General features: G+C 39.7%; 1 long non-coding RNA gene across 1 annotated transcript; it reads left to right on the top strand.

Moving 5' to 3' along the window:
- The first annotated feature begins 369 nt into the window (after positions 1 to 369).
- On the top strand, positions 370 to 6,389 carry LOC120443499. Its single transcript, XR_005615463.1, has 3 exons — positions 370 to 534; positions 5,173 to 5,331; positions 5,810 to 6,389. It is a non-coding gene; the product is annotated as an uncharacterized LOC120443499 (long non-coding RNA).
- Positions 6,390 to 12,344: the final 5,955 nt, after the last annotated feature.

Genomic DNA, 12,344 nt, shown 5'->3' with positions numbered 1-12,344 from the left:
GACCTTCTGGAGTGAAATCATCATAATAAATGTTGTTCCAGGTTCAACATTGCAAGTGACCAATCACATTGTTGTAGACTGCAGTCTGCAATCTACTGACATCTAATAGTGAGATTTTACACACCATACCTTTAAGATCCTGAAGTTATTTTCACAAACTTTAAGAAAAACACACATTGGTGGTTTGAATATAAACAGGAAGCAGTGTAATAAAATAAACTATATAAATTGAAAAAACTTAAAATAAATAAAGCAGCAGTGGCCAAGACAATTATTCATTACAACATGAAATTGTCAAGGATTAATAGAACTGTTAAGTGTACCTTGGCTTTAGGTGATTAGTATGTGAATAGTATGTCTGTGGTTGGTATTAAACAATGCTCAGGACAGCAAGGACACTCATGCCTTATCTCACAGGAGGACAGGAATCTAAAACATTCACAGACTCCAGGATACCTTCCCAATGCTACATTGGGATACTTACAGTACATGCTGAGGGGAAGTATCCAAGGGGCCACTATGTTAACTCTAATGGTGAGTGTGAAGGGCTGACATGAACCTGATGGCTACAGCTGTGTTCATCTTGTGGTTACTGATGCTACTCCTAAACCATGAGCTAAATTAACTTTGCTAACAGGGTTAACCTGCTAGCTTACTGTACTAGCACCTCTCCCTCTTTTCCTTTTTTTGATAGTTTGTTGTGCAAATCAAGACAGAGGTAAAGAGAAATTTTGTTCTTACTATTGGCCCCACATACAACAGCGCTGTTACATTAACATAAATAATGTTGCTAATTGCACCCGCTGAGGTTTATGTTAGCTTAGCTATCTGCTGGTTTGTTGTTTTTAGAGCGCCTGCTAAATGCTAAGTAAGTTGAGATTTGTAGGTGGGTAATAACGCCACTGTAATTTTATAATTTTAACACCAGTAAAAATGCGGCTTTATGTAAGTGTTGTCATAAGTTATTTTTATTCAGGTTACTGCGAAAGATTTATATGGCAACTGTATGCTTAAAAACATGAATAGCTGAGCTGATGGGTGTGAGTATTCAAGATACCACAGGTTTTCATATGTTAATAATTAGAGGGTTTTTCTGTAACTTTTCCTGTTACATTAAACTTGAAAACCTCCAGTTAAGCTACAAAATAATTATATGTTTGTTAAATATTATAAATATATAAATAAGTACTATTTAAAAAGTCATCTTTAATGAGCTTGGGGCCTCCATGATTTAACACTCTGATGGGCCTGCAAAATGAATTATTAGATATGTTTATTAAATGTCGCTTGTAGTACTTGCCTGGTTTATTAAGAAGAATTATGAATGCTTTTGCAGTATTAGCATTGCTTTTACTTAGAAATGTCTGAATGCTGTTATTTGAGGAGTTTGTGTGTGTGTGTGTGTGTGTGTGTGTGTGTGACAGAGAGAGTGAGTGTGTGATGTATACTTGAGTTAAAGCTTCTTACTGTATGATGCACATCTCATGTCATGGCTCCAGTATTTTCCATATACATAGCATGTTAGAATATGCATTGGCTGGTGCTTAATGAAATGGTCAGACGTTGCCTGGACACTGTCTCATGCCACTGAGAGCTTGCCAGGTGAACCTTGTGTGTGCCTTCGTGCTTGATCCCTTCATTAAGCTCCTGCCGGTCCTAATTTTTGTGTATGCATGTTAGATGTCTGTTCAAGTAGGTATAAGCAAAGTGGTCCCAGGACCGGCTCCAATGCTTTGTAATTTGTTTGTGTGTGTGCACGTGTTGGTAGTATATGTTTGTGCTGGCGGTCAGAGAGGGCGCCTGGGAGGACTGGTGTTTGATTGGCGCATGCCGCCGAGATCTGCTCCTTCCTGTTAGCGTACGCATCACTTCCTCTCACCCTGCCCAGAGCTACTGCCTCGCCGTCTCACAGTCACTCTGACACGATTCCTTTCCTTCTCCTTATTTTTTCTTCTTCTTCTTTTTCCTCTTCCACCCTCCTTCATTCCTCTTCTCTTGTGACTTACTGTCGTTTTTACTCATTGTGTCGCTGTCCATTAGTGGTTTAAATGCCTCCTGATTCTCTGGTCCCATAACTCCTTTTTTAAGAAACTTTTTCTCTTCTCTTCATTTCTTCCCCTCTTATCATAGCACTCATTTCCCCTACAGTCTCTCTCACTTCACTCACTCTCCCTGTTAACTCTCAGAAGGCCACTTTTGTTGTAACAGCATGACTGCCGCTTTATCATCCTCATCACCCATTTCTTCACCTGTTAGCCCCTCAAAAAAATCAACACTTTCTGCAACCTATTTATCTTTCCCTATATTCAGTCTCAAAGCAATCGCTTACCCTCGTCCCTCTCTTCCTCACCCCCTTCTTTCCCTCCTCCTCAGCTGCTCTCCCTGAAGACAGAGCAGGGGCAGCCAGGCAGAACAGCCAGCATGTTCGCATGTTCCCTTACTCCAGCTCTGCGGCTGCAGCAGCACTCTTAAACCTCTCTGCCCTCGCCTTACACCACCTCCCCTTCTTGCTTTCCTTACGCATTCTACACAGCATTCTCTTTGTCACTTTTTAATTTCTTGTGTCTTCTAACTTTGTTAATTTTCCATTCACCACCTCCTTCCTTCCCTCCTTCCTTCCTTCCATTATGCTTCACTTCACCCTGAGCCTCCATTCCTTACCCCTCTAGGCTTTTCTCTGGCCTTACCCAACTCCTCTATCTTCTCGCACCCTTCTTAACATTCCTCTAGGCCATTTGTTTCTCTTCCTGCCTCAAATCTTCATTTCATTCCCGTTCTACATCTATCATTACCAGTATGGCTTATCAGCTTTCTTCTTTCCTATCATTCGGACAGACTTGTTTTATTTTTTTGTACCCCGTGATTCCCATCATTTTTTCATTGCTTTCTTCGAGACTTTTTGTTAGTGTGTCCACATGTGTTCATGTTGCCGTTTTCTTGCTTCGCCATCAGCCATGGCAAATCATGTTGACAAGAGTTTTGTGGTGAGATTGGCTTGGTTTAAAAAAGAAGTTAGACGATTTCATTTAAATAAATAGACATACTTATTGAGTCTGACCGCTACATATTTCTGTCATACTGATTCAGCTCTCAGCTAACTGCTTCAGTTGCCTTTTAGCTCTTTGTGTCAGGAAACACTCTTCATTAACTACTGGTTGTCAAGAATTAGCACATTAGTTCAAATGTGTATGTTATCAAATTGTTATATGTGTTTACGCATATTATTTTTATAAATAGTTCAGTGTTTCATTTTTTTAAATCATGGACTTAGGAATACTCAGTGCTGAAAGCTTGGGGAAAAAGAAAAAAAGTGTGTGCTGGGTTATTTGCAAGAGTTTTCCTCATTTGAATCAAGAGTCTAAGAATAGAGGTTGTCATATGCTGTACAGATTGTAAAGACCCCAGAGGCAAACTTGTGATATTGGGCTACGCAAATAAAAATTGAATTGACTATTAAGTCAAAATACATAAGAAAATGCAAAGAGCTGTTAGTGTTGCTTCATTTTTGACAAAACGGGGGGTACACATTAACAGCTTAATTTATTTTGGATGCACCAGTTCACTGCTGTTGGTCAGTAGCATAATTCTGTCAAATAGACCAAAAATAAAGGCTACACAAAATCTTTAATGCTGACATATGTGTGTATTCCTGTGTGGAGTTTTCATCCTCTCCCTTTGCTGTCCCTTCAGTTCAAGGACATGACATGTTTTTAATTTTTAGCCTCTGATTGACTGGCAACTTGTCCATGGTATAGTTCTGGTTACTTGTTTTGGTGATACATACAGAAGATACACGCATCATGATCATAAATGTTATAGTAATTTGGGGCTTTTAATGATTTCTTTGAACTGTTGTTTTTCCAGGGTGGAATAATTGTACATCTTACATCTTTATTGACTCTAAAAAAAAAAAAATTGGATTTGAATTTATTTTGGACTTCTTGGATCCGCACATGGTCAGAAGTAAACATGCAGACTCACATGTATACATACATTCACTTAAATGTTTTGATGTTTTTAATGGTGCTAAAGGTTCTACACTGTCTTTTAACTTGACAAAGCCAAAGCCTGATAAGTTCTCATTAGTGATTATGATTGGCTACAGCTGGTAGTTTCACGTTGTGAGCCTGAATGGATTTGTTTGACAGCACTTTGGATTCACCAGTACACAAAACAATAAGGAAACCTAAGAAACTGAAGGTGTATGTTGTACTATCATTCCATCCTGGAAAAAGAAAAGCGCAAATAAATCATAAAAAACCTGTAAACTGTAAATAAATCTGCAGCACACAGCTATCCCTATTGACCCCATCTCACGTTGTCCTGTGTGTTAAACACCTGGTTTGGCTAGTATGATTTATTTCACTCCCAGATGTTTGTAAAGGCTTTTCTGAGAGGCCATGAAATATGTGTAGAGTTCACTACACTAATTACTGATAAAAAAGCAAGTACACCTCAAGTTCTGTAATTTGCCCACTGGTGTTTAGGTCTGTTAGAGCATATTCCACCCCTCTCATATTTTTGGTCTGTCTAATCTCCCTGTGTTGGTATTGCATCACAAAAATGTTTGTCCAGGATCAACATTGCAACTGATCAGGCGTGTGATGTCATAGCTTTGCAATGTGGAGGAAAAAGAATAAAAATGCATTTGTTTATGTCAACATTATTATGAGGATGAAGGAACAACACCAGCACAGGGATATCAAATCATGCTACATATTTGGGTGAGATGAAAAGATATCAGCTAACACTGCACACATATATATACCTGGTAATTAGTGCTAACATCAGTATAGATGGATAAAATACTACAATTTAGTGGCCAAAACTAAGGCAGAGACTTTCTGGGTGGCCTTTGGTGGAAGAAGTCATGCTATTTGTCAGGTTCAGCAACTCTTATTTAGTATCTGCCTGAGTCTACACTCACCTGTCACATGCCTAATGAAGTCATGGATTATTAGGCATGTAACAGATGACAGCAGATGCACAAATGCATTTTTACTTACTTTGGTGAGTTAAAAGATTCATCTCCCTGACACTTGTGTTGAAGGAGGAAATTTGCTTAGTCTGCACATATGTGCATATGGTACACTTTTTATTATATGGACATGCATTTATGTATTCACCATCCATTCATTTTCAGGTTGCCTTACATATTCATCTTTCTTGCAGTGTGTTGCAGATAAACCGGCTTTCCCAGATGCAGCAGGCAATACTGCTATGACTGTCTTTACAAATAAATTCCCCCAACTTTTGCTACGTGATGCTGAACTGATTCCACATGGAGAACACACAAACTCTCCAGAGAAAGTGTCCCCACCAAACCAAAAGGTTTAAACTGCTTTTTCACTGCTTACATCTGCTCTACAGTGTTCTCTGAAGCTGTGTGCATGACATGTCAAATCTCTGAACTGTGAACTAAGGTCCTGCTTCCATTTTCATGAGGCCATGGTGATGAATAGAGAGGCACACAAGGTGATTTAACTTATACCCCATGTATTGATCCCTTGAGATGAAGGCAGTTTCAGATAATGGCCATGGTCATTCATGTGATAGAAACAGTAATTTATGACGGCTCATCATCATAATGTAGATGAGGAGAAATGATGGTGATGATGAAAACTCGTAACCCTGGTCTTACAGTCGATGCAGTAAAGGTGGATGGCTTCGATGTTGATTTTAGTGGAGGAAATTGATGATGTATATGGTGGCGTCCCAGCGGAAGCAAAGGTGATATGAAAGGATAAGAGGACAATAATGCCGAGGATGATGATGGTGAATATGAATTCTGTGTATGTCTGTGTTTCAGGAAGTGGTGCTGAGCAGCCAGCCATCTGTCGGCAGATTAATCCTGGCTGTGCTTAGAGATATTACCGGCTGGCTTATCGCCGTGGCAACAAGCCTTCAATCCCAGTCCAGCACAGCCACCATGTGACCTTGCTGAGGAAGGTGGATGGGGGTTGGTCACACATGCACACACAAATAGGCTCTCTCACACACACACACACAGAAACATGCTACATACGTGCAGGCATTGTATTTTTTGGATGCACTCTGTTGCATGTAGTGTGAAAAAAGCACCGCACAAACGCACACATACACGCACCCTGTCCTTTCATCATAAAATCAGGTTTTAATCCTGCTGTCACCTATTGAGTTCAGAAATATCATTACACCAGCCAGCTGTGCTGCACGCAGCTCTTTTCAAATATTGTTTTCTGTCTGCTATAAATAGACCTGTATAAATATGAATTGTGGCCACCTTTGTTCAGTTTCCTTCACACCACAGAAAGCTTCCCCCCCTAAATCTCTTCATTCCCACGTGGTCACATATCCACCCACTCACGTTTTCTATACACACACACCACATCGTTCAGAAAACGACCTGATCTGTAACACACAAATGGACGAATACATTCGCTTATAGGTCATAAATCAGCAGGCTGGATGCCAGTTCAGGCTCGATGTAACATTCAAGGTTTTATTCAGTCTTTACATACAGTACACCAGTCAGAAATATACAGTGAACCTTCAACGAAGGTCCGTCACGTACATTGTAAAATCAGCAGTCAGAAACGACAGGTTCTCCGATCACGGTTACAAGTGTGAGCGTGTTTCAGCGTGTAGTCCATTGTTCATGTGTTCAGTCCATGTTTTTTACATCTGGAGATGTCACAGATGACTGCAAAGGTTAAGCTTACAAATGATGATTGCCTAGGGCTAAATTTTTCTAACTATATTCTCTATATTATCCTTTAAATATTGATCACCACTAATGGATGCCAAATATTGGCCATGCTTGACATTGCTCCCCCATTCCCCTAAAACACAACAATTCTGGTTTCATCCCTCTTATTGTAACATCTGTTTAAAGACACAGCGTGGTCTGAGCTCATGAAATGCTGGTCTTAATCAGGAGGATGGAAAATAAGGGGCTGGAACTGATGTATGTTCCACTTGTCCTGCACCTCCTTTTTTCCACTAAATGTTACAACCTGAAGCTATCCAGGTAGTAATATCACATCAATGGCACTGTGACCACTGCTGTAGGTGGTGGCAGCACTGGTTAAATTCCATCCTGCCTGGATCTACCACTCAGTCGAATTAGATGAAGTAATTATAACTGAGAGGTGCATTCCTGAAACCTGAAATGGGTGTTATGCACCTTGTAGGGTGGCAGCACCAGCATCACCCAGAGCTCAGAGGAGGAAGAGGGAACATTTTGTTTCACAATAAAATGAAGCGGAACATCTGGTAAAGGAGTTTTATAACTTTCATTTCATTTAATTAAACTGAGTAAAAAGCTTTTCGTTTGACACAAGTTGTCTAATTTTCAATTTAAATGCAAAAATGATTTTAATGCCTAACTGACCATACTATATTAATCTTGGCCCATGAGTGCACATTGTCCATGCCTAGTTTGAATTTTCTTTTCTCTTTTCTATGGCTTTTCAATTTGTAGTAAGAAGCCCTTTAATGTATGAGAGGGGCATTTTTCAAAACTTGCTCAGAGGCCACTACTAGCCCTTAAAATTGGCTACATAATGTGATTAAGTTAATTTAAGGTCTTTCTGGCAGCAGAATAAAGAGTTATGTAGAAGTTCAATGAGCTCCGTGTGAGTGAATGAATGAAACAGCTCATTTACAGGCTGCGTTTCCTGAGGAATCAATTTGTTTGCTACTTCTCTGCATTGTAAAGTGGAGAGTTAGGGAAATGATGTCATCAGGCTGTATGCTTTTGCACACGTGGCCATCTGTTAGTAACAGTCAAGAAACGGCTTGATTTTTTTTAAGGAGACCTGCACTGATCTGTGGTACATATGTGGGCAGTAGTGTGCTGGACATTAGGGAATGTGGCAATGTATCTGAAATCCAACCTCAGTAGCACCAACAGGTAAACAATCAGGCTTGAGGACAATTTTCAATGTTGGGCTTTACAGTACAAGGTTAGATTGAAAATGGAAGGTATGCTGACATGCATACTGTTTTTTATAAAAGCAATCTTTTGTGTATTTGTACTAAAAAAGAGACTGGTGTAAAAGATCACCAGTTTTCTTTCCTGAATAGGTTGTCCGTAGGGAGCTTCACTGAGGATTCAATCATCGAACACTAAAACACTGGAAACTGTAGGTCAGTTACACATTGTGCTGGAGGCTAAACCCTGGAATGTTCTGACATCTGACATCTAAATGGTGCCAGTCTTTTACCTGTACGTTCATATTCCTGTGTACCCTGTGGTTTTTACAGTACAACATTTGAGCGACTGGCTTACAAAGCTCAACTAATTATAAAGGTATATATCTATGTGCAAATTTCTTGAACTAGAAGATTTACCGTATGCAGTGGTTTTTCTAGCCTTTTGGAAATTCAAATGGCTAAAATGTAATAGGTAGTTTTAACATCACTGAGTTGGTATACTCTGCCTGGCTCTGTAGTGTCTGAAAACTGGGTAAATTATATACACACTTGGCATCGAGACGAAATAGCTTCATTTCATATTTTGGACTTTAAAAAGCCTTTCTTTTAAGATTCTGTTGAAGAAAACATAGAAACATGCTTACTCTAGCAATTACACATGCATTTAAAATAAAACATCTTTGAAAAATAATTCAATTTTGCATATCACTTTGGCAAGGGAGGAAATATAACATATTTTCTGCTAGTCTTATATTTCAGAACTCTACCCTTGATTTTACACATATAGTTTTTTTTTGTTCCGTTACATAGAAAAAACATTTCTTTTTTTTTTGATATGTCACTGCACGAAAAGAGCAACAGACAACAAAATGAACCCACAAGTCAAAAAGAGAAGCAAATAAAAAACAAAAAAATAAATTGCATAATTCATTTCACATTGACAAATAGAAAAGCAGACGGTGGAGAGTAGTGGACTGCTGGAAGAACTGAGGCCTGCTTTTACTTTTGGAACGTGATGGACCCACTGACTGGCTGCAAGTCGCTAATGAACTCTGGATAAATGTAAACCGAAGAAAACCAGGACACGTTTATGGCCTTCCACATCCTCACACTGCGTGCATGTTTGTGTTTCTGACCTGAATGAAACCAGACATAACGACAGAATCCAAGAGCTCTAAACTGAGCTCAAACTCCTCTTCCTACTTTCGCATTTGCTTGTTTTCGTAGCAGAATGAGTGTATGTTGAACATGCATGCACGCCATTCAGTAAAAGTAGTCCTCACACCAGCACTGACCTGTGCTCTGCAGGGATTAGATCAGCGCTGTACTGTGCAGTGACTCTTCAGCCGGAGCTGCATATAGTACAGGACATTGGCTTGGCTTTTAAGCTCAAGGTCAGCATTTAAGCTTTCACTAGAAGTACACGCTCACAGTAAGTGAAGGCCAAGTGGTTGCTCAACCCTTAGGCATTCTGGCATGGCCTGTCAGCACATTTGTCCCTCCTAGTCCACGTAGTAAACTTTGCTGATTTCACCGAGTCCCATCGGCATCCTCAGAAGAGACTAAATCTGAGGATAATCACCTGTAAGAATCACAGAGATTATGAAAGTAAGAGTGAATGTAAAAATAGAGAGTTGGGGGCTTTTCATCTGCTACATCAGCTGCTGCTTAAGCTCAAAGGCCAACTGCAGATCTAGGGCCATTACTTAGCATCATGTCATATCCAGAGTATTTCCACTATAGCTTCAGTATCATTTTGTGGCACTGATTTTTCTTTTTAAAATGATCCGTGATCATTTATATGTACTCTGCATGGTTTTTATGACTTAACATGAAATATAAGTTAAATGCTAGCTTTGTAGAAAATACACAAGATTAAGAAATGTTGCTGTAATAAATTAAAGAAATCTATCAGTGCGACTCTTTGGGGTTAAATTGTAAGAAATAAATGTGTCAGTAGCTGTAACTCATTAACTCTCTTATAATTACAATTCTGAAAGTTTATCCAAGTCACAAGTTTCTTGTTTCTTGTTTCTTGTTTCTTTTCTGTAATTTAATTTTTTATGCATTACTGAAATACTTTCTTGTAGCATGAAGGGCCCATGAAGGTAAAGCTGTAAAACTAATAAATAAAATGCTGTTAAAAGTCCAAAATCTATGCCTTCCTTCACCATTTCCAAAGCTGTGCAGTATGGCCGGATTGGAGTCTTTACCCGTTCTGGCCCATGGGTCATATGTATGTAATATGAAGCATGTCTTCACTTTGCAGCCATCTTTTAATGCCTTATTTGAGGGTTTATGTCAATCACCTCTAATTTCAGTTGTCACCAGGACATAAAAACAGAGCTTTTTTGGCTGTAAGTTATTCTGCCATCTTCTCTTCTCTCATTTACTAGATGGGGATGAATGCATGTAGCTGTGTGTTTCTTACAGCCTATCTGCCATTTGGTATGTATTTAAAGGATCATATAAGCAAAGTGAGAAAGTTGCATTAGTGCAAGGATGGCCCCTTTTAGAATCAAAGTCCAAATGTCTCAAAGAAAAGCCACTGCACTATAGAGCTGCATAGGGCTGATCAGTTTGCAAATGCTCACTTGATACTCCTAAATGGCTAAAGCACAGAGTGTTGGTCTGTAACAATTACCTGTAAACTGATTTTGGCCTCTGCAAAAAGACTTAAAAAGACAAATTGTGAGTTTGCTATATACTTGTGCCCATGTCTCAGTCACCTGGGCCTCCTCCCCACAGAGTTACAGGAGGAAATCATGCTGGTGGAACTAAAGTATACCCAACTGTCTCTATATCTGGTTCAGTAGGCACACAGTGTGTTCCCTCCATCTTTTGCATCATAAACTCGTGCATGTCTGTATGTGTCCAGAAATACAATCTTTTTCCCAGCGTGACTTCCTTCAGTCTGCCACTCTTTCACTCGTCTGCAATAATCAAGGTGCAACATCTCTGTCATCTTTATCTTTTTCTGTTTCTTGCACATCGTTCTCTTTTCTGTCACCATGCATGCATGCTGAAATCCAGTAAGGAAAGAAATGCAAAACGAAAGCCACTGAAATTAAAAAAACAAACAACCTACAACTGTCCCTAGAGAGCAACTACGATCAGTTACACAGCTTGATCATTCAAGAAACACCGCATTGTGTAAACATGCCTTTGTCTAATGGCTCATAGGCCTTAATTACCTGAAGCTGCGGAGCTGATTTTTGAAGAAAACCAAGGCTCTATAAAACACATAAAGGTGTAACTGCATTTTAAATGCAGATAAGTAACAATAAGTGTTTCTCTAAAGAGCTGCAAAAGAATTTTGAAAAAATCAGCTGCACATCCTCAAAGCATTTTTCATATCAAAAATCACAAATCTCTCCCCTTCCTACACCGTGCATGTCATTAATCAGGACCTACAGTGACAAATGCTTCAAACTCAACTAAAATGAAAAGAAAAGACAGACAGTTTATACATAAAAAGTACAGCAACAAGATTTCCCAACCCGCCCCATAAAGATAAATAAATCTATTTGGATATACTCTAAATGGATAAATAATATTACCATGATATACTCTATGTAACGTTTCAGTAATAATTAAATATCTCAAGGATGGCACCATCGCTTTCTCAAAAGAAGAAAAATCATTATTCATTGTGATGTGTTTTATAAAATCTGTTTAAAGTTGTAGTAAAGCGATCTCTTCTCAAGCTCTTTCGTTATCTTTCGCTCTTGTCTTTTTGTTTCGTCTCTTAGCACACGAAAAAGCTGGAGGGAGCGGAGTTTGTGCTTTAGCAGAGACTGACGCTGTCTGGCCGATCATCCGTTTGTTCATTAGTTCCTCTCAGATGTTTACGCAGCAGGAGAGCAGCGAAGGTCACTGCTGTCGTTCGAAAAACCCCTCGGGTCTGTACAGCTGTACAGGTCTGTACAGTGGAGCAGAGCAAGAGTAAGGGATAGGGCAGAGAAGGAGAAGAGGGGGGGGAGTGTTTATTGTACTCACTGTGTTTGTGTTAAAATCAACTTTTGCCAAGAGACAAAACATAAACATCGTCAGTCTTGCTCTCTTGGTTTTGGCTTGTAACGGTGTTCCAGCAGAGGCATGACACGCTGTTGGGAGGCAGCGCTTTCTCTCTTGGCGTCGGTCTACCTCAAAATCTCAGGCAGGCAAAGAGAGGAAGCAAAAGAAGAACGTTCTGTCTCCCCCCTCTCTTCCTTGGTTCATATGTTTTCCCAAAGCGTGACGTCTCCCTCCTGCTCTCCCTCACTCTCAAACTTGCCTTCATTCCCCAGAGTCTGTCACGGCTTTGACAGTTCTTCCGTTCCTCTTTTTAATAATGTTGCTGCTGCTCATCCTCCCTGTCCCATCCCCTATCCTGCCCCCCCTCCCATTTTTTTTTTCACTGAGGCTGACACAGTCCAGAAGAAAAG

The sequence above is a fragment of the Oreochromis aureus genome, linkage group 14, assembly GCF_013358895.1.
Source record: "Oreochromis aureus strain Israel breed Guangdong linkage group 14, ZZ_aureus, whole genome shotgun sequence".
NCBI lineage: Eukaryota > Metazoa > Chordata > Actinopteri > Cichliformes > Cichlidae > Oreochromis > Oreochromis aureus.
This window is presented reverse-complemented; position numbering and strand designations above follow the sequence as displayed.